The 24376-nt window shown below is 36.7% G+C and overlaps 1 protein-coding gene and 1 pseudogene across 1 annotated transcript in view; one reads left to right on the top strand and one right to left on the bottom strand.

Annotated features, from left to right (window-relative positions):
• LOC123465559 (liprin-alpha-1-like) overlaps positions 1 to 24376 on the top strand; it is a gene marked incomplete in the record, with an annotated part of 992590 nt that overhangs the window by 532745 nt on the left and 435469 nt on the right.
• On the bottom strand, positions 10276 to 21097 carry LOC112578764 (annotated as a pseudogene).

Here is a 24376-nt window from a genome sequence, read left to right as displayed (position 1 = left end):
AGTTTATTTTTGTGTATGGTGTTAGAAAGTGCTCTAGTTTCAAACTTTTACAAGTGGTTGACCAGTTTTCCCAGCACCACTTGTTAAAGACATTGTCTTTAATCCATTGTATATTCTTGCCTCCTTTGTCAAAGATAAGGTGTCCAAATGTACGTGGGTTTATCTCTGGGCTTTCTACTTTGTTCCATTGATCTATATTTCTGTCTTTGTGCCAGTACCATACTGTCTTGATGACTGTGGCTTTGTAGTAGAGCCTGAAGTCAGGTAGGTTGATTCCTCCAGTTCCATTCTTCTTTCTCAAGATAGCTTTGGCTATTCGAGGTTTTTGTGAAATTATTTGTTCTAGCTCTGTGAAGAATACCGTTGGTAGCTTGATAGAGATTGCATTGAATCTATAAATTGCTTTGGGTAGTATACTCATTTTCACTATATTGATTCTTCCAATCCATGAACATGGTATATTTCTCCATTTATTAGTGTCCTCTTTGATTTCTTTCACCAGTGTTTTATAGTTTTCTATATAGGTCTTTAGTTTCTTTAGGTAGATATATTCCTAAGTATTTTATTCTTTCCATTGCAATGGTGAATGGAATTGTTTCCTTAATTTCTCTTTCTGTTTTCTCATTATTGGTGTATAGGAATGCAAGGGATTTCTGTGTTTTGATTTTGTATCCTGCAAATTTACTATAGTCATTGATTAGTTCTAGTAATTTTCTGGTGGAGTCTTTAGGGTTTTCTATGTAGAGGATCATGTCATCTGCAAATAGTGAGAGTTTTATTTCTTCTTTTCCAATTTGGATTCGTTTTATTTCTTTTTTGGCTCTGATTGCTGTGGCCAAAACTTCCAAAACTATGTTGAATAGTAATGGTGAAAGTGGGCACCCTTGTCTTGTTCCTGACTTTAGAGGAAATGCTTTCAATTTTTCACCATTGAGGATAATGTTTGCTGTGGGTTTGTCATATATAGCTTTTATTATGTTGAGGTATGTTCCTTCTATTCCTGCTTTCTGGAGAGTTTTTATCATAAATGGATGTTGAATTTTGTCAAAGGTTTTCTCTGCATCTATTGAGATAATTATACAGTTTTTATTTTTCAATTTGTTAATGTGGTGTATTACATTGATTGATTTGTGGATATTGAAGAATCCTTGCATCCCTGGGATAAAGCCCACTTGGTCATGGTGTATGATCTTTTTAATGTGTTGTTGGATTCTGATTGCTAGAATTTTGTTAAGGATTTTTGCATCAATGTTCGTCAGTGATATTGGCCTGTAGTTTTCTTTTTTTTCTGGGATCTTTGTCAGGTTTTGGTATTAGGGTGATGGTGGCCTCATAGAATGAGTTTGGAAGTTCACCTTCCTCTGCAATTTTCTGGAAGAGTTTGAGTAGGATCAGTGTTAGCTCTTCTCTAAATTTTTGGTAGAATTCAGCTGTGAAGCTGTCTGGACCTGGGCTTTTGTTTGCTGGAAGATTTTTTATTACAGTTTCAATTTCCATGCTTTTGATGGGTCTGTTAAGATTTTCTATTTCTTCCTGGTCCAGTTTTGGAAACTTGTACTTTTCTAAGAATTTGTCCATTTCTTCCACGTTGTCCATTTTATTGGCATATAATTGCTGATAGTAGTCTCTTATGATCCTTTGTATTTCTGTGTTGTCTGTTGTGATCTCTCCATTTTCATTTCTAATTTTATTGATTTGATTTTTCTCCCTTTGTTTCTTGATGAGTCTGGCTAGTGGTTTGTCAATTTTATTTATCCTTTCAAAGAACCAGCTTTTGGCTTTGTTGATTTTTGCTACGGTCTCTTTTGTTTCTTTTGCATTTATTTCTGCCCTAATTTTAAAGATTTCTTTCCTTCTACTAAACCTGGGGTTCTTCATGTCTTCCTTTTCTAGTTGCTTTAGGTGTAGAGTTAGGTTATTTATTTGACTTTTTTCTTGTTTCTTGAGGTATGCCTGTATTGCTATGAACTTTCCCCTTAGGACTGCTTTTACAGTGTCCCACAGGTTTTGGGTTGTTGTGTTTTCATTTTCATTCATTTCTATGCAAATTTTGGTTTCTTTTTTGATTTCTTCTGTGATTTGTGGTTATTCAGCAGCGTGTTGTTCAGCCTCCATATGTTGGAATTTTTAATAGTTTTTCTTATGTTATTGAGATCTAATCTTACTGCATTGTGGTCAGAAAAGATGCTTGGAATGATTTCTATTTTTTTTTGAATTTACCAAGGCTAGATTTATGGCCCAGGATGTGATCTATCCTGGAGAAGGTTCCATATGTGCTTGAGAAAAAGGTGAAATTCATTGTTTTGGGATGAAATGTCCTATAGATATCAATTAGGTCTAATTGGTCTATTGTATCATTTAAAGTTTGTTTTTCCTTGTTAATTTTCTGTTTAGTTGATCTATCCATAGGTGCGAGTGGGGTATTAAAGTCTCCCACTATTATTGTGTTACTGTTAATTTCTCCTTTCATACTTGTTAGCATTTGTCTTACATATTGCGGTGCTCCCGTGTTGGGTGCATATATATTTATAATTGTTATATCTTCTTCTTGGATTGATCCCTTGATCATTATGTAGTGATTGTCTTTGTCTCTTTTCACAGCCTTTGTTTTAAAGTCTATTTTATCTGATATGAGTATTGCTACTCCTGCTTTCTTTTGGTCCCTATTTGCATGGAAAATCTTTTTCCAGCACTTCACTTTTAGTCTGTATGTGTCCCCTGTTTTGAGGTGGGTCTCTTGTAGACAACATATGTAGGGGTCTTGTTTTTGTATCCATTCAGCCAGTCTTTGTCTTTTGGTTGGGGCATTCAACCCATTTACATTTAAGGTAATTACTGATAAGTATGATCCCATTGCCATTTTCTTTATTGTTTAGGGTTCAAATTTATACACTGTTCTTTTGTTTCCTGTCTAGAGAATATCCTTTAGTATTTATTGGAGAGCTGGTTTGGTGGTGCTGAATTCTCTCAGCTTTTGCTTGTCTGTAAAGCTTTTGATTTTTCCTTCATATTTGAATGAGATCCTTGCTGGGTACAATAATCTGGACTGTAGGTTATTTTCTTTCATCACTTTAAGTATGTCTTGCTATTCCCTCCTGGCTTGAAGACTTTCTATTGAAAGATCAGCTGTTATCCTTGTGGGAATTCCCTTGTGTTTTGTTTGTTGTTTTTCCCTTAACTCCGTGAACATCTCTGAGCGGTCCAGTTGTGGAGTGCACATAAGGAAGTGATTACTGGCTAGCCCACTCTCTCCTCTATTGATTCCACCTCATCTCGTTCGGGTCACCTCTAACTCCCTCCTCCCTCTTCTTTTCTCCTGTAATGCTGTGAACCTCTCTGGGTGACCCTCACAGTGCAGAAACTTTTCATCTTTAGTGTAGATGTTTTATCAATGGTGCTATATAGAAGGAGAAGCTTTGAAACTACTGTAAAAATAACACTGATAACTGGAAGCAGGAGGCTTAAGTCCAAACCCTGACTCCAGGGAACATTAAGTGACAGGAGCTCATCAAACGCCTCCATACCTACACTGAAACCAAGCACCACACAAGGGCCAGCAAGTTCCAGGGCAAGACATACCAGGCAAATTCTCCAGCAACAAAGGAACACAGCCCTGAGCTCCAAGATACAGGCTGCCCAAAGTCACCCCAAAACCATAGACATCTCATAACTCATTACTGGACACTTCATTGCACTCCAGAGAGAAGAAATACAGCTCCACCCACCAGAACACCAACACAAGCTTCCCTAACCAAGAAACCTTGACAAGCCACCTGTACAAACCCACACACAGTGAGGAAATGCCACAATAAAGAGAACTCCACAAACTGCCAGAATACAGAAAGGACACCCCAAACTCAGCAATTTAAACAAGATGAAGAGACAGAGGAATACGCAGCAGATAAAGGAACAGGATAAATGCCCACCAAACCAAACAAAAGAGGAAGAGATAGGGAATCTACCTGATAAAGAATTCCAAATAATGATAGTGAAATTGATCCAAAATCTTGAAATAAAAATGGAATCACAGATAAATAACCTGGAGACAAAAATTGAGAAGATGCAAGAAATGTTTAACAAGGACCTAGAAGAAATAAAAAAGTGTCAATATACAATGAATAATGCAATAAATGAAATTAAAAACACTCTGGAGGCAACAAATAGTAGAACAACAAAGGCAGAAGATAGGATTAGTGAATTAGAGGATAGAATGGTAGAAATAAATGAATCAGAGAGGAAAAAAGAAAAACGAATTAAAAGAAATGAGGACAATATCAGAGACCTCCAGGACAATATTAAATGCTACAATATTTGAATCATAGGGGTCCCAGAAGAAGACAAAAAGAAAGACCATGAGAAAATACTTGAGGAGATAAAAGTTGAAAACTTCCCTAAAATGGGGAAGGAAATAATCACTCAAGTCCAAGAAACCCAGAGAGTCCCAAACAGGATCGACCCAAGGCAAAACACCCCAAGACACATATTAATCAAATTAACAAAGACCTTCAATCTTTAAAACCACATGGAAGAGACACCAGATTCTAGCGAGACCAGATTCTAACTTAGGACTAAGCTTTCCCTTTGTTTAAAAATATTCACTTGAATACAAAAAAAAAAGAAAAAGAAAAAATTACTATTTTTTGTCTCTCTAAAAAAAGATGGTTGGTTTAAGAATGTTTTTCTTAGTTACAGAAACAGTGAGTACATCACTGACTAGCAATGATAAAAATAATTATGTTACTGGTTTTAGTTGATCTTTTGTTTAGCATTTGGTAAAAAGCCTCTTAATGAAAGTGAAAGTGGAGAGTGAAAAAGTTGGCTTAAAGCTCAACATTCAGAAAATGAAGATCATGGCATCCGGTCCCATCACTTCATAGGAAATAAATGGGGAAACAGTGGAAACAGTGTCAGACTTTATTTTTTTGGTCTCCAAAATCACTGCAGATGGTGACTGCAGCCATAAAATTAAAAGACGCTTATTCCTTGGAAGGAAAGTTATGACCAACTTAGATAGCATATTCAAAAGCAGAGACATTTTTTTGCCAACAAATGTCCGTCTAGTCAAGGCTATGGTTTTTCCTGTAGTCATGTATGGATGTGAGAGTTGGACTGTGAAGAAAGCTGAGCGCCAAAGAATTGATGCTTTTGAACTGTGGTGTTGGAGAAGACTGTTGAGAGTCCCTTGGACTGCAAGGAGATCCAACCAGTCCATTCTGAAGGAGATCAGCCCTGGGATTTCTTTGGAAGGAATGATGCTAAAGCTGAAACTCCAGTAGTTTGGCCACCTCATGTGAAGAGTTGACTCATTGGAAAAGACTCTGATGCTGGGAGGAATTGGGGGCAGGAGGAGAAGGAAACGACAGAGGATGAGATGGCCGGATGGCATCACTGACTCGATGGACGTGAGTCTGAGTGAACTTGGGGAGTTGGTGATGGACAGGGAGGCCTGGTGTGCTGCGATTCATGGGGTTGCAAAGAATCGGACATGACTGAGCGACTGAACTGAACTGAACTGAACTGAGACATGAAATAAGTTATTACTGACCTGCTTTCTAGAAATTTGCTATCGCTTTCCCATAATGCTCATCACCTCTTTGTGGAGAGGTTATTGTCTAGGATGACTCTCTTGACCAGTGGAAGAAAAGAGCTAAAAGGAAGTGAAAACAACAGACTGTACCACATATATTTGCATCACTTTAGATTTTAAATGACTTTCAATTTAATTGAATGTAAATTATATGAGGGACAATAAATGTTTCTAAAATGCAAAGACCTTGCTCTCTCTGTTGTATTTATGTGTATGCCTGTATATATATATATATTAATGTAAATGAAAGCAATGGACTTTTTCTTTAGACCTAAGTAAAATAGTACATGGTTTACATGGAGGTGAATTTGTACATGTTTTTCCTTTTATTTTAGTATCTAAGCTATAAAACAAAACACACCTTAAATTTTTTTGTTTCTATAAAACAATTTTTGTTTCTATAAAACACAACACACCTTAAATTCATGTACAGTTGCTTAGTGAAAAAAAGGAGCAAAGACTTTTATGTGAGCCAACAGAAAAATAAAATTACATTATGAATGTTAACAGGTTCAGACAGATTCTTCCAATTTTGTGAAGAAACTATTATTTCTGCCATTAAATGAAGAGTTTAGTGAGTAAGTAGGCATAAAGTCCTTCATTCACAAACTTTTATTTTTTCCCAAATTTAAATATTTTCTCTTATTTTTCTTAAGTTAGGATCTGGAAACATACGTGGAAAGAGCAGGTCTTGGGTAGCTGAACAGTAATGAGCATTTGGTCTTTTATTTCACCAGGTATACTGGGACTTAAATTCCGGTGCTATGACCCTTAGGCTTTAGTGTTATTCAAACACTTCATTAATTATATTTCTTCTTCTGTATATTCCCCTGGAAGAAGAAGACATGGCCAGATAGCATCACTGACTCAATGAACATTACTTTGAGCTAACTCTGAGAGATAGTGGAGGACAGGGGAGCCTGGTGTGCTGCCATTCCTGAGGTTGCAGAGTCATAAAGACTTAGAAAAAGGACAACCACCACAACATTCCCCTGTGAATTCAGAAACAATTTAGCAGAACCTGAATTTGTGTGCTTCATTATTGTGTTTGTATGGTGTGTGTCAGTTACCCTGAAACTATTTCTTCCTTCTCTCATCAAAGAGGAAACTTAGTGAAATTCTAAAAGATCTCTCTTCATTGAACTCTTTTTGATTGTTCAATGTGTTGTTTAAATATTCTCCTTCACTACCTCATGTCAGAATATTACACTTTGGTCATATTTTCTTTTATCTTGAAATATAATCCTATGTCATAAAAATCATCCTTCTTATCTATACAATTCTTTGATTTTTAGTGTACTTTCAAGTGTGTTCAGTCATTACTGCTATCTACTTCCAGAATATCTTCATCAGCCCAAGAAGAAATCTACACCTACTAGCTCTCACTCTCCTTTCCTCCCTCTCAAGCCCTGGCAACTGCTAATCTACTTTCTGATTCTATGTGGTTTCTTATTATTGGCCTTGCATATAAAAAGAAACATGCAGTGTGTGTGTGGGTGTGTGGGTGTGTGGGTGTGGGGGGTGTGTATTTCCTGTCAGGTTTCTTTTCCTTGGTAAAATATTTTTCAAGTTTCATCCATGCTGTTACATGTGTTAAAGTTTTGTTTCATTACATGGCTGAATGGCATTTCATGTTATGGATATTATACACTTTTGGTGATCCATTTTTCAGAAGGATGAACACTGGCTTGTTTCTACCATTTAGTTGATATGAATAATGACACTATAAACATCCTGTCAATCCCTTTCAAGACAGCCCTCATTGCCAAATATCAGCTTTTTCCCACTCTCCAACCACACATCATCCAAGGACATTTTACTGATTTTTTTTTAACTTCATCACATTGTCTAAATAGTTCACTCTTTTCTGCATTATGTTTATTTATTTAATAATTTTTTTTACTACATTAAAGGCCACAGGAATAGAATCAATTGTTGCTCTGTATTTCCTAAACTTCATGGTAATAGGATTTGTAAAGGCAGTGGTTTCTAAATATTTATTGTTATGCATTTTTCACTGTCAAATGAAGAACAGAGAACAATGAAAAGCATAAAAATATGTTGGGAGCTGTGTTAGGCATTACTGACAAAATGGAGGCACGGCCCCAACTCCCTCTCCTTGTCCTGCAGGCATGGACCCGGGATGAAGGAGTTAGGCCTTGTGATTCTGACTTGTTTTTTCCTCTCCTCGGCTGAGTTGACTGAAAATAATATTAAGGTGCTTATTGTTCTCGAGAGGAGCATGAGAAGGTACAAAGCCTTCTGCAGCTGTGCTCAGAGAATAATTCATAAAGTTAATCATTGGCATTCGTTCAAGGACCTTTACAAAAGAGTGTTCCAAGATGAGCACATAGGCCGCAGCTTGAAGCCATGGGAAGGATTGCTATCTGAAACCTATTTGTGAGGGAAATGTTTATGGCAAAGGAGCTTACTGAATTTAGGGCTTAGGAATAATTAAAATCATTAGAAGCTAAAGATTTAAGGAATGTTGTAATGTTAGCATATTTTACTATAGCTTATAGAGATTAGGAATTTTAGTATATATTAGTGGTTATAAGCCTTTTTAGAGAAAGTGAGCTCAGGATACTAGGGGCAAACAAGATTTAGAAAGATAGAAGTAAACTGAGGAATGTGGTATGCAGCCCAGACATTAGCATGAGTTACAATGTATTCACAAGGACACATAAGAAGTAGATAAGAGTATTGCTGAGTCAGGAACTCCTTTTGAGGGGCAACAATGATTTATGGAGACAACAAATCTGGGTCAGTGGGAACTGAAAATGTCAAACCTCTGACCTAATGCTTTTGTTAAAGTGTAAAAGAGAATTTTATGCTTGAAATAAATATGCAGTCCAAGAAAACTGAGAGGCTGCATCGTTACTCGCCAACACCGCCCATCCCTTCAGGTTGATTCCCTGGCTGCTGGAGCTGGACTCTGGGAAAAACATACTTGCTTTGGGAATTTTTCTATGTATAAAAATCATATAAGTGAAGATGTCTCATTTTAAAAATTATGCATGGTGAACATTTTTTCTAAGTCAACAGAGTTCTATTACTTTTCTTAAAATAACTTGTTTACTATTATTTATATTAGTTATGTACAAAATTGGAAAATATCTTGGAAGTTACACTTTTATGTCCTCCTTATGTCCTCCCAAACAAATATCAATGGAATTCTCCATACTCCTAAAACAGGGTTTACCATCTTGGTACCTGGTGTGATCGGGCTGCTTCCTAAGGTCACAGAAAGTAAAATAATGCCTTAAGTAGATGGTTGTTTGTGGAACTCAAAGAGACAAAGAAAAATGTTTAACCAGGGCTGAACATGAGGAAATAAGAAAGGAAATTATCTTAGATGATATGACAGAGTGTTGACAGCTGATAATGGCAGCACGATAATGTACTTTACCAAGGTTCTTCCCATTGCTCTTTGTAACCTACTTTTCAACTTTTCTTTTTTCTCTGATTTATTCAGATATAACTGTCAAATAGCATTTACATTCATTAGATATACAAAGGGATGGTTTGATATATGTATAGATTGTGAAATGATTACCACACTAAAATTGGTTAACACATTCATTACTTCACATAGCTACCATTGTAGTGTGTGTATAGTGAGAACATTTAAGATCTACTTTTGTAACCTATTCCAAGTTTATAACATGTTATGGTTAACTACAGTCACCATGTATATTAGATCCCCAGAACTTATTCATCAAATGTAATAACAGAAAGTTTGCACACTTTGAGCATCATCACCCATTTCTCCCACCTTCCAACTCCTAGCGACCAATAATCTTTCTGTTTCTATGAGTTCATTCTGCCTTTTTAGATTCCACATATACATGAGATCATACAATACTAGTTTTTCTCTGACTGACATATTTTACTTAGATTAACATCCTTGAGATTATCCCATGTTGCAAAAAAATATGACTTCTTTACTGCTAAAGACAGGGGATTCTCTACTTCAAGACCTGTTCAATTGTCACATTCTCTGACTGCTATCTTTTCTTCACCCATAGAGCCCCAGGCTCCAGACCAGAACAGCACTGGGGCAGAGCCTGCAGGTGTCCCAGGACCATCCATATGAGAATGAATATCTTTACCCAAAGATGCTTTTACTTTACACTAGTTTTAGATACTTTGCTTTTGGATTTAAAGCACTCAATTTTTTATTCCATGATGATTTTAAGTCTAATTATGATTTACTTGACTGTTTAGTTCGTTATTGTCTAATACTAGCACCATCTTAAATTCATCAATATAGAATCTAAAAAGAAATACTATAAAATATAAAGATCCTAAATGCTGGAAGATTGATCAATACATGCATAATGTCTTAATGAAATTGAAATAATGTTTGAATAGAAAATTACTCCAGAATTAGCACAATTAGAAATGTCAAAAGCTCTTTCAAAAATAGCAAGTACCATATAGAAACTCTGGCCACATAATAAGCATAATATGTGAGGGAAACTGAAATATCTCTTAAGAGCAGGGTTTAATTCAAATAATTGTTCATTTAGGAATATGGAAAAAAGTTATGTTTCTCATGTGTCATGACATATAATTTTAATTAAGCAATTACTATATATGTGCAGTAATATGTACAATATATAATAAAAAATATTTAAACATAGCTTATTTTTCAATTTTTCTAGGGTCTCTTTTATATTTTTGTTTCACAAACTATAAATCAGAGGGTTTAACATGGGAATAACAAAGGTGTAAAACAATGAGGTCATTTTGTCTTGATCTGGAGAGTAGGAAGAAGTTGGTCAGAAATTCATGAAGAGTAGAGTTCCCTGGAAAATGTCCACCGCATTTAGGTAGAAAGTACAGGTGGAGAAAGCTTTGAACCTCCCCAAGGCAGAGTGGATTTTCAAGACTGAAAGGATGATATAACAGTAAGAGACAAGGACTCCTGAAATTGTACTCAGTTCAATGAAACCGAAAACAATAAACAACAGCAACTCATTGACCTGGATATCAGAGTAGGAAAGGAGGAAAAGTGGAGGTAAATCACAGAAAAAATGGTTAATCACATTTGATCCACACGAATATAAGTGGAATGCTAATGTTGTGTGAATCAAAGCATCTGCCACTCCCACCAGGTAAACCCTGGCCAGGAGCAGGGAGCACATCCCACTGGACATGCTAACTGCATACAGCAAGGGATTGCTGATGCCCTTGTATTGATCATAGGCTGTAACTGCCAGCAAGAGACACTCAGAATCTTCAAAGATACAGAAGACCAAGAATTGCAGAGCACAGCCACAGAAATAGATTGATTTTTTTCTTGGCAAATAGGTCCACCAGCATCTTGGGCCTAATGGCTGTGGAATAGCAGAGGTCACAGAAAGAGGTAGCTGTGGAAAAAGTACATGGGTGTGTGCAGCTGGAGATCTATCTACCTCTAGAACATTTTCATCAGTTCAGTAAGAAGCCCACACCTATTAGCTCTCATTCCCTGTCCCTGCTGACCCCAACCCTGGCAACCACTAATTTTTATTCTGACTCTGAGCAGTTTCTTATTCTTTGTCTTGCATATAAAGAGAATCATGCAATATGTGCTGCATTTTTTTCTTTTCTCAGGTTTCTTTTCTTCAGTGAAGTATTATCAAGGCTCATCCATGTTGTGTATGTGTCAGAATCAGAATTCTGTCTCATTGAAGGGCACAATAATATTTCATTTTGTGGATATTACACACTTTATTGACTCATTTTTCTGTTGGAGAAATGTTGGGTTGTTTTGCTCTTTATCTGTCATGAAAAATGATGCTATGTTATTCTTGCCAATGCAATCTTTCAAGGCAGCCATCATCACTAAACATTATCTTAGTCCTATCTTCCAACCACATACCAAAGGATATTTCATTGATTTTATGTCTCACTCACATTCTACAAACCAAGCACTTTTTAAATGATCTATGTTACTTTGCTCTTGTAAGAATCTCTGCTAAATTTAAGGCCTCACAAATTAGAGCAATAATTATTTTGTATTTTATAAACTCCATGGCACAAGTATTTGTAAAGGTAGTACTTTCTAAATATTTTCCTTAAGCATTTAGGACTACAGGGTAGAAAATAATGTGTTGTGCTCAGTTGCTCAATCATGTCCATCTCTTTGCAACCCCCTGGACTGTAATCACCCAGGCTCCTCTGTCCATGGAATTTTCCCAGTAAGAATACTGAAATTGGGTTGCCATTTCCTCCTCCAGTTGATCTTCCCAACTCAGGGATGGAACCTGTGTTGGGTTCCATCTCCTGCATTGGCTGGCAGATTTTTTTACCACTGAGCCACCTGAGAAAATTACATAAAAAAATAGCAATATATCAGCTTTGAATAATTGTCTACAGATATACCTCAATTGTACCAAAAACTCTTAATGACCTGGATAACCATGGTGGTGTGGTCAAAAATTTACAGCCAGATATCCTAGAGTGTGAAGTCAAGTGGGCCTTGACAGTACTACTATGAACAAAGCTAATGGGGTTGATGGAATTCCAGCTGAGTTATTTCATATCTTAAAATGATGCTGTTAAAATGCTTCACTCAATATGCCAGGAAACTTGGAAAACTCGCAAGTGGTCACAAGACTGGAAAAGATCAGATTTCATTCCAACCTAAATGAAGGGCAATGGCAAAGAATGCACAGACTACCATGCAATTGTGCTCACTACACATGCTTGAAAAGAAATGCTCAAAATCCAACAGACATGAATTGAGAAATTCCAGATATACAAGCTCCATTTAGAAAGGGCAGAACAATGAACAAAGCTAGTGTGGGTGATGGAATTCCAGTTGAGCTATTTCAAATCCTGAAAGATGATGCTGTGAAAGTGCTGCACTCAATACACCAGCAAATTTGGAAAACTCAGCAGTGGCCACAGGACTGGAAAAGGTCAGTTTTCATTTCAATCCCAAAGAAAGGCAATGCCAAAGAATGCTCAAACTACCACACAATTGCACTCATCTCACATGCTAGTAAAGTAATGCTCAAAATTCTCCAAGCCAGGCTTCCAGATGTTCAAGCTGGTTTTAGAAAAGGCAGAGGAACCAGAGATCAAATTGCCAACATGCACTGGATCATGGAAAAAGCAAGAGAGTTCCAGAAAAACATCCATTTCTGCTTTATTGACTATGCCAAAGCCTTTGACTGTGTGGATCACAATAAACTGTGGAAAATTCTGAAAGAGACAGGAATACCAGACCACCTGACCTTCCTCTTGAGAAAGCTATATGCAGGTCAGGAAGCAACAGTTAGAACTGGACATGGAATAACAGACTGGTTCCAAATAGGAAAAAGAGTATGTCAAGGCTGTATAGTGTCACCCTGCTTATTTAACTTATATGCAGAGGACATCATGTGAAACGCTGGGCTAGAAGAAGCACAAGCTGGAATCAAGATTGCTGGGAGAACTATCAATAACCTCAGATATGCAGATGACACCACCCTTATGGCAAAAAGTGAAGAGGAACTCAAAAGCCTCTTGATGAAAGTGAAAGAGGAGAGTGAAAAAGTTGGCTTAAAGCTCAACATTCAGAAAATGAAGATCATGGCCTCTGATCCCATTACTTCATGGGAAATAGATGGGGAAACAGTGTCAGCCTTTATTTTTTGGGGCTCCAAAATCACTGCAGATGGTGATTGAAGCCATGAAATTAAAAGATGCTTACTCCTTGGAAGGAAAGTTATGAGCAAACTAGATAGCATATTCAAAATCAAAGACATTACTTTGCCAACAAAGGTCCGTCTAGTCAAGGCTATGTTTTTTCCAGTAGTCATACATGGATGTGAGAGTTTGACTGTGAAGAAATCTGAGCGCTGAAGAATTGATGCTTTTGAACTATGGTGTTGGAGAAGACTCTTTGAGAGTCCCTTGGACTGCAAGGACATCCAACCAGTCTATTCTAAAGGAGATCAGTCCTGTGTGTTTTTTTGAAGGAATGATGCTAAAGCTGAAACTCCAGTACTTTGGCCGCCTCATGAGATAAATTGACTCATTGGAAAAGACTCTGATGTTGGGAGGGATTGGGGGTAGGAGGAGAAGGGGATGACAGAGGATGAGATGGCTGGATGGCATCACTGACTGATGGACATGATTTTGTGTGTACTCCGTGAGTTGGTGATACAGGGAGACCTGGCATGTTGCAATTCATGGGGTAGCAAAGAGTCGGACATGACTGAACTCAACTGACTGAGGAACCAGAGATCAAATTGCTAATATTAGTTGGATCATAGAAAAATTAAGAAAATTCCGAAAAATATCTACTTCTGCTTCATTGACTATGAAAAAGCCTTTGATGGCATGGATCACAATGAGCTGTGGAAAATTCTTAAAGAGCTGCAAATACCAGACCACATTACCTGCCTCCTCATAAATCTGTAAGCAGTCAAGAAACATCAGTCAGAATCGTACTTACATAAAAGTTGTACATTGCCACCATGTTTACTTAATTTGTATATGCAGAGTACATCATGGAAAATTCCAGATTGGATGAATCCCAAGCTGGAATCAAGATTTCCTTAAGAAATATCAACAACCTCAGATATGCAGATGATATCACCCTAATGGCAGAAATGGAGAGGAACTAAAGAGTCTCTTTCAGTCTCTTTCACTGAAGGTGAAAGAATAGAGTGAAACTGCTGGCTTAAATGCAACATTCAAAAAACAAAGATTACAACATCTAGTCCCATTACTTCATAGCAAATAGATGGGGAAAAAGTGGAAGTAGTGATAGATATTTTCTTGGTCTCCAACATCACTATGGACATTGAAATTAAAAGGCACTTGTCACTTTTCAGTTTCATGCATTGGAGAAGAAAATGGCAACCCACTCCAGTGTTCTTGCCTGGAGAATTCCAGGGACAGAGAGGCCTGGTAGGCTGCAGTCCATGGGGTCGCACAGAGTCGGACACGACTGAAGTGACTTAGCAGCAGCAGCTCCTTGGATGGAAAGCTATGACAAACCTAGAGAGTGTATTAAAAAGCAGAGGTATCACTTTGCTGACAAAGATCCAAATGGCTAAATCTTTTCCCAGTAGTCATGTAAGGTTAGGACCATAAAGAGAGTAGGACCATAAAGAAGGCTGAGGGCTGAAAAATATATGCTTTCAAATTGTGGTTCCGGAGAAGACTCTTGAGAGTCCCTTCAATAGCAAAAGGATCAAACCAGTCAATCCTGAAATAAAGCAACCCTGGATATTCACTGGAAAGACTGATGTTGATGTTGAATCTCCAATTCTTTGGCCATCTGCTGTGAAGAGCCAACTCACTGGAAAAGACCTTGATGCTGGGAAATATTGAGGGAAGGAGGAGAAGGGGGTGACAGTATATGAGACTGTTGGATGGCATCACTGACTCATTGGACATGAGTTTGAGCAAACTCAGGAAGATAATGGAGGATAGGAGAGCCTGGCATGCTACAGCTCTTGGGGTCACAAAGAGTCCAATGAGACTTAACACCTGAACAACAATAACAATATCTATATCTATCCCCAAAGTGAAGAAAATGTTTGAAATCCATGCATCTATATATCTGACAAAGAACTTGTGTCCAAACTTTATGAAAATCTATCATCAATAATAAAATTCAAATTAATAAAATCTGCACAAAGGATTGAATAGATACTCTCACCAAGAAGATGTATAAATGGAAAGGTCATGTATAGCTCTTTGCTCAGCACATTTACTTATTAGGGACATGACAATAAAGTAACAATGGGTTAAATTTAAAAATACTGATCATGCCTAATTTTATTTTTTATCTGAATTTTCATTAGTATTTAACATGAACACAGATTATATTCTTATTTGTTTGGGTTACATTTCTATTTATTTTTTTTGGTTGTTTGTTTCCTGCTTTTTCTTGTCTTTTTTTTTTTTTCTATACACCTAAGAAATTCATCAAGCTAAATTTCATATCATTAGTATATTTTTAATTTGGGAAAAATGATTCATAGGAACAATTGTTGATACCCTTTTAAGGTCATTGCAATTCTTGGTGATATCAACCCAATACTTAAATATTAAATATATTAATGTGGAAATATTGTTGAGAAAACCTCAAGCCACATAACTAATTGCTAATAATTTTCGACTGGTTAAAAACAAGCAAACAAACAAAAAAAAGTGGACGCTTTTTTTTTTTTTTTTTTCACAAAAGAATGTCAGCATCATTATTTACCTCTCTGGCACATATTTGTTATATGTAGAATTGCCCTTGATCATGTAATTCTTGTTCTTATTATTTTTTACTTTTTATTTTAATTGGAGGCTAATTACTTTACAATATTGTGGTGTTTTTTGCCATACATTGACATGAATCATCCATGGGTGTACATGTGTACCCCATCCTGACCATCCCACCCACCTCCCTCCCCATCCCATCTCTCAGGGTCATCCCAGTGCACCAACCCTGAGCACCCTGTTTCATGCTTTGAACCTGCACTGGCACTCTATTTCACATATGTTAATATACATGTTTCAATGCTATTCTCTCAAATCACCCCATCCTCCGTTCTCCCAAAGAACCCAACAGTCTGTTCTTTACATCTGTGTCTCTTTTGCTGTCTCACATATAGGGTCATCGTTACTATATTTCCACATTTATATATATATATATATTTACATATACATATTTCTATATATATATATGCATTAATATACTGTATTGGTGTTTTTCTTTTTGACTTATGTCACTCTGTATAATAGGCTCCAGTTTCATCCACCTCATTAGAACCTCATTAGAATTCTTTTTAATAGCTGAGTAATATTCCACTGTGTATATGTACCACCACTTTCTTATCCATTCATCTGTCAATGGACATGTAGGTTGCTTCCATGTCCTGGCTATTGTAAACAGTGCTGCAATGACTATTGGGGTCATCATTGAAAGAGAACACCTGTCTCTTTCAATTCTCCTTTCCTCCGTGTGTATGCCCAGCAGTGGGATTGCTGGGTCGTGTGACAGTTCTATTTCCAGTTTTTTAAGGAATCTCCATACTCTTCTCCATAATGGCTGTACTAGTTTGCATTCCCACTAACAGTGTAAGAGGGCTCCTTTTTCTCTGCACCCTCTCCAGCATTGTTTTTAGACTTTTTGATAGCAGCCATTTTGACCTGGAATGAGATGGTACCTCATTGTGCTTTTGATTTGCATTCCTCTGATAATGAGTGATGTTGAGCATCTTTTCATGTTTTGTTAGCCATTTGTACATCTTCTTTGGAGAAATGTCTGTTTAGTTCTTTGGCCCATTTTTTTGATTGGGTCGCTTATTTTTCTGGAATTGAGCTTCAGGAGCTGCTTATATATTTTTGAGATTAATTATTTGTCAGTTTTTTCGTTTGCTATTATTTTCTCCCATTCTGAAGGCTGTCTTTTCACCTTGCTTATAGTTTCCTTCGTTTTGCAAAAACTTTTAAGTTTAATTATTTCTATGCAAATTAATTTTCCCTTAGGTACTCCTTGATCTTCTGGGCTTCAAAAATCCCTTGAGGTGCATTTTATTCAACTAGAACCAGTCAATCCTAAGGAAATCAACCCTGAATATTAATTGGAAGGACTGGTGCTGAAGCTGAGGCTCGAATAACAGGTTCACATCAAAGTCTTATTAGTGCAGATTTCTTATTTTGCAAAATCCCAAAATAAAAGTTATTATACATTCTCACATTTTTTAGTTTAGTTATTGATTCCTAAATAATAATAATAATAATTCCTATAATGTTATTTAACCTTGCAAATTCCAGAAGAGGCAAAATCAGTCAATTTCATTGTTGACTTTCCATTTAATGGGTTTAATGTTTTTCTTTTTTACATCACACAAGTAGATCTAATAAAAATGGCCGGTTTTTAGATAAAATTTGTCCTTAGATACTATAATAAATTTCCATTATATAGATGAAAGTCAGTAATTCATCACAATCTATTGACACTCTATTTTGCTTAGAATTTCATATACTTAGGACAAAGTTTTTCTACTGTATTTCTACTCATGAGCAGCAATTCCAAAAGAGTTTATGTAAATTGATAAAATATGTTAGAGATAGACTTTTCAAACTTTTGTCAAAGAAAATAATTTTCTGTAAGTTTTGATCCACCATGAGCTCTTTTCCTAAAATGACATAATGTCTAACAAAGGCCTCCCTGAGTAACAGAGGCATTTCTTAGAGTTTACTTCTATCTAGAATATCTTCACATAAGGAAATTTCATAGGGCAGTTTGAAAACCTGAAGCTTCAGTGGCTTTTAGCTTTATAATTTTAATAGAAAATTAAGAATATCTTTCAGTCTTGTAAGGTTTTTCAAATATATGACCATATCCACATTTTCTCAATAAATGGATTCACCTCTATCCTTCAAGAAACAAAAACAAAAGCAGGCGAAATAGTCAAATATCAAGAACTTATAGCTCTTCTTACATATATATATATATACATATTCAGTCATCTCCTACTCTTAACAACCCATGAACTGTAGTCTGCCAGAATCCTCTGTCCAGGGAATTTTCCAGGTAAGAATACTGGATTGGGTTGCCATTTCCTCCTCCAGGGGATCTTCCAACCCAGGGATTGAACTTGAATCTCTTGCATTGGCAGGTAGACTCTTGGCCACTGTACTGCCAAGTATAATTAATATGCATGTCTTCATAGAGCCATTATTTTAGTATCTGCACGATGTGACGAACCTTCCCCTAAATCTGTTGTGTATACAATGCATATACTGCAATATACATGTATATTTATACTATCCCTCTGCTAATTTTTTACTGAGATAAAAATAACACTCAAAAATGTGATTCAGTATTTTAATTTTTTATGTGTTTGTTTATTTTCCTTTTGTGACCCAGACAACATGGAGTGTTTTGGATAACAGTATGGAATGCTCAGTCCTTAAGAAAAGAATGCTCACAAATAGGATGAAAAGAAATAACACTTTAAGTAGATGACTGTTCATCACAAAAAGACAGACATCAAAACAGGGATGAAAAGAGGAAACAAGGAAAGCAAATTATCATGGAGGAAGTGATGAAATTCATAGTTCATAAATATTAAAAAATACTAAGGTGATTGCATCCAGCTCCATTACTGCATGGCAAGTAGAATGGGAAAATGTGGAAGCAGTGACAGATTTCCTCTTTTGGGGCTCCAAAATCACTGTGGATGATAACTGAAGCCATGATATCAGAAGACAATTGCTTCTTAGCAGGAAAGCATTGACAAACATAGTGTGTTGAAAAGCAGAGACATTACTCTGCCAATAAAGTTCCATATAGTCAAGGATATGGTCTTCCCAGTGGTCACATATGGTTGTGGGAGCTGGACTGTAAAGACGGCAGAGTGACAAAGAATTGATGCCCTGGAACTGTGATGCTGGAGAAGACTCCTGAAAGTCCCTTGGACCGCAAGGAGACCAAACCTATCAATCTTAAGTGAAATTAATCCTGAATATTCACTAGAAGGACTGAAGCTGAAGCCGAAACTCCAATATTTTGGTCACCTGATGCGAACAGATGACTCATTGGGAAAGTTCCTGATGCTGGTAAAGATTGAGAGCAGAAGGAAAAGAGAGCAACAGAGGTTGATGATGGCTGGATGGCATCAGAGATTGGTGATGGCTGGATGGCATCGCCAATGCAATGAATGTTAACTTGTGAAAATTCTGGGAGATGGTGAGAGACAGGGAGGCCTGGTGTGCTAGACAATGAGGTTGAAAAGAGACACAACTGAGTGACTGAACAACAACAACAATGACAGCATGATGATGTACAATACTAATGTCCTGTCCATTGGTCCTTATAACTGTCTTTCCTTCCTTTTCTTCAAGCTTTATTCAGTTAAAATTGACAATTAGCACATATAAGGTATTCAAAATGTAGATATGATATATGAATATATTGTGAAATGGTCACCACGTATGCTTAGTAAATGATTTATTAATTCATACAGTTAGTATTTAGAATGTGTGTATCATGAGGACCATTAAGATCTACTCTCCTGGCAAATTTCAAGTTTATAATATAGAATTATTACCTGGAGTCATCATATACATTAGATCCCCAGAACTTATTCACTGAATAATAGAAAGCTTGGCCATTATTACTCATTTTGCCCACTTTTGAGACTCTGGAAAAAACCATCAGTCTACTCTCTAATTCTATGAATTTGAAATATTAAGATTCAACATATATGTGAAGCTATACAGTACTTACCTTTATCTATTTTAGTCAGCATAATGAATTTATGGTTCTTCCATATGTTATAAACAAAATTTCTTGAATTCTAAAAGACAGTCTTGTCCCTCTCAAGACAAATCTAATTGTCACATCTTCTGTCCAGTATCATTTTATCTCCCAAGTAGAATAATTACTAGATCTAAGACTGAATATATCTATCTAAGGATACACTGGTTTTAGATTTTATTTTGGATTTAAAATCCTCATTTTTTTATTTCATAATGAATTTGAGATTTCTTATAAGCTATATAGCTATTTAATCAATTAATGCTTCTTATTAGCATTAGCTTATATTCATTAGTATAGAAAGTACAGTGTATACCATAAAACATAAAGAGACTCAAAGATTTCTCTGGAACTACAATGATTCTTAATGTAGCTGAAATATTATTTAAATGTAAGAATAAACCAGCAACATTTGGCAAAATTAGAAAACTGGAAATTTTTCCACAAAGAGAAAGTGCCATATGTAAATTCTTGATACATGAATATAAGTATGCTATATTTCAGAACTAAAATATTTCTAAAATTTAGACTTTATAACAAAAATTATCATTTGAACTATTTAAGACAGCTTTGTGTCTCTTATACCATGAAGTATACATTTATAAAAGCAAAAAACACAACATATGTGTACTTGTGACTATGAGTGTGTGAAATATAAACCTTTAAAATCATATTTAAAGTTTCAGTTTTTGCAGGGCCTGTTTCACATCCTTGCTCCTTAGGCTCCAAATCAGAGGGTTTAACATGGGAATCACAAGGGTGTAAAACAATGAGGACATTTTGTCTTCATCTAGACAGGAGGATGAACTCAGCCTGAAATACATGAAAAATACAGCTTCCTGGAAAATTGCCACAGCAGTTAGGTGGGAGGGCATATGGAGAAAACTTTGAACCTTCCTTCAGCAGAGTGGATCCTCAAGACTGCTAGAATGATATAACAATAAGAGACAAGGACTCCTGAAATGGATGTCAGTTAAACACAGCCAAAAAAAAAAAAAAAAAAAAAAGGAAATAATGCCAACTCACTGACCCATGTATCACAGCAGGAAAGGGAGAGAAGTGGAGGTAAATCACAGGAAAAAATGGTTAATCCCATTTGACCCACAGAAACATAAGCAGAATGCTAATGTCGTGTGTATCAAAGCATCTGCCATTCCCACCAGGTAAACCCCAGCCATGAGCAGGGAGCACACCCTGCTAGACATGCTGACTGCATAGAGCAAGGAGCCACTGATGGCCTTGTACTGGTCATAGGCCATCACTGCCAGCAACAAAGACTCAGAGTCTATAAAGTTAGAGAAGACCAGAAATTGCATAGCACAGCTATAGAAGGAGATTGATCTCTTTTTGGCTAAAAGGTCTAACAACATCTTGGGGTCAATGCCTGTGGAATAGCAGAGGTCACAGAAGGAGAGGTTGCTGAGGAAAAAAGTACACAGGTGTTTGCAGCTGGGGATCCATCCTAATTAAAATATTCATTCCAAGATTTGCCAGAAGGTTAATGAGATAGACAATAACAAACATGACAAATAAGATCATCTTAACTTCAGACTTATCTGTACTGCTGCTGCTGCTAAGTATCTTCAGTCGTGTCCGATAAACCAGGCTGAAAATATATGAATAAACATTTACTATGCTGAAAAGTTTCCTTGAACAAAAATATATTTTCATTATCATGTTGCACATAAAACATAATTTAAAATATTTATGTATTAGTTTTACATAATTTCAAATATTTATGTATTAGTTTTACAATCTATTAGTATAGCATACACCAATAACAATGAAAATAATTTTGTTATTGATCCTGGTCTTTAGTATTTAGTGAGACATGAAATAAGTAACTTTGAAATCTTTCTCTAAAAATATATCACTGCTTTGCCACATGACTAATTACCTATTTATAGAGTTTCTTCTGCCAAAAGAGGGAGTTTCTTGAACAAGTAAAAATGCTAAAAGGAAGTGAAAACCACAGAATCTAACACCCACTGTAGCCTCTCTTTGGGTTTTAATGGATTTTTTATATTATAAAAGTGGAAATAGGGAAAATATTTGCCAATTGTCCCTATTTGCGACCCCATGTGTCTGTTATGTTTGCATGCAGATCACATGTCTCTGATGTATATGAGACTAGTACGTTGGTAAGGATTTTATTTTTCTTTTGACCTTAGTAGCTATGGGGCTTCACATGAAGATGAATATGCGCATTTTAATTTTTAAGTTTGCTCCTACATTATATTTTCAATAAAGCAAAACAACCCCACCAACCCCCCTTTAAATTCACCTATATACTACTCTGATGATAAAAGGAGTAATATCTTTCCTATAAACCAGAATCAAAATAAATTAATTTAATAATTATATTATGGATATTAACAAGTACAGGATCTGCCAGTTCTGAGAAGAAAATATTTTTACTGAACATTAAGTTACAGAATATATTTAACTGTGTAAGCAGCTATAAAATATTTTATTTACAAATTGATTTTCCCCCAAATGGGAATGTTTTTGTCCTATGTTCTTTAATTCAGGACCTCAAAACCGAACTGAGATGAGCTGGTCTTAGGTAGCTGAACAATAAGCAAATGGCATTTTATTTTGCCAGGTCCAGATCAGATCAGATCCGATCAGTCGCTCAGTCGTGTCCGACACTTTGCGACCCCATGAATCAGCACGGCAGGCCTCCCTGTCCATCATCAGCTCCCAGAGTTCACTCAGACTCATGTACATCGAGTCAGTGATGCCATCCAGCCATCTCATCGTCTGTCGTCTCCTTCTCCTCCTGCCCCCAATCCCTCCCAACATCAGAGTCTTTTCCAATGAGTCAACTCTTCACATGAGGTGGCCAAACTACTGGAGTTTCAGCTTTAGCATCATTCCTTCCAAAGAAATCCCAGGGCTGATCTCCTTCAGAATGGACTGGTTGGATCTCCTTGCAGTCCAAGGGACTCTCAACAGTCTTCTCCAACACCACAGTTCAAAAGCATCAATTCTTCGGTGCTCAGCCTTTATCACAGTCCAACTCTCACATCCACACATGACCACAGGTAAAACCATAGCCTTGACTAGATGAACCTTTGTTGGCAAAGTAATGTCTCTGCTTTTCAATATGCTATCTAGGTTGGTCATAACTTTCCTTCCAAGGAGTAAGCATCTTTTAATTTCATGGCTGCAGTCACAATCTGTAGTGATTTTGGAGCCCAGAAAAATAAAGTTTCCACTGTTTCCCCATCTATTTCCCATGAAGCGGTGGGACCGGATGCCATGATCTTCATTTTCTGAATGCTGAGCTTTAAGCCAACTTTTTCACTCTCCACTTTCACTTTCATCAAGAGGCTTTTTAGTTCCTCTGCACTTTCTGCCATAAGGGTGGTGTCATCTGCATATCTGAGGTTATTGATATTTCTCCCGGCAATCTTGATTTCAGTTTGTGTTTCTTCCAGTCCAGCACTTCTCATGATGTACTCTGCATATAAGTTAAATAAACAGGGTGACCATATACAACCTTGACGAACTTCATTTCCTATTTGGAACCAGTCTGTTGTTCCATGTCCAGTTCTAACTGTTGCTTCCTGTCCTGCATACAAATTTCTCAAGAGGCAGATCAGGTGGTCTGGTATTCCTATCTATTTCAGAATTTTCCACAGTTTATTGTGATCCACACAGTCAAAGGCTTTGGCATAGTTAATAAAGCAGAAATAGATGTTTTTCTGGAACTCTCTTGCTTTTTCCATGATCCAGAGGATGTTGGCAATTTGATCTCTGGTTCCTCTGCTTTTTCTAAAACCAACTTGAACATCAGGAAGTTCACAGTTCACATATTACTGAAACCTGCCTTGGAGAATTTTGAGCATTACTAGCGTGTGAGATGAGTGCAATTGTGCAGTAGTTTGAGAATTCTTTGACATTGCCTTTCTTTGGGATTGGAATGAAAACTGACCTTTTCCAGTCCTGTGGCCACTGCTGAGTTTTCCAAATTTGCTGGCATATTGAGTGCAGCACTTTCACAGCATCATCTTCCAGGATTTGAAAGAGCTCAACTGGAATTCCATCACCTCCACTAGCTTTGTTCATAGTGATACTTTCTAAGGCCCACTTGACTTCACATTCCAGGAAGTCTGGCTCTAGGTCAGTGATCACACCATCGTGATTATCTGGGTCGTGAAGATCTTTTTTGTACAGTTCTTCTGTGTATTCTTGCCATCTCTTGTTAATATCTTCTGCTTCTGTTAGGTCCATACCATTTCTATCCTTTACTGAGCCCATCTTTGCATGAAATATTTCTTTGGTATCTCTGATTTTCTTGAAGAGATCCCTAGTTTTTTCCATTCTGTTGTTTTCCTCTATTTCTTTGCATTGATCGCTGAAGAACGCTTTCTTATCTCTTCTTGCTATTCTTTGGAACTCTGTATTCAGACGTGTATATCTTTCCTTTTCTCCTTTGCTTTTCGCTTCTCTTCTTTTCACAGCTATTTGTAAGGCCTCCCCAGACAGCCATTTTGCTTTTTTGCATTTCTTTTCCATGGGGATGGTCTTGA

The sequence above is a fragment of the Bubalus bubalis genome, chromosome 1 (genome assembly GCF_019923935.1).
Source record: "Bubalus bubalis isolate 160015118507 breed Murrah chromosome 1, NDDB_SH_1, whole genome shotgun sequence".
Lineage (NCBI taxonomy): Eukaryota > Metazoa > Chordata > Mammalia > Artiodactyla > Bovidae > Bubalus > Bubalus bubalis.
Note: the sequence above shows the minus strand (reverse complement) of the source record. Positions and strands in the feature narration are given on the sequence as shown.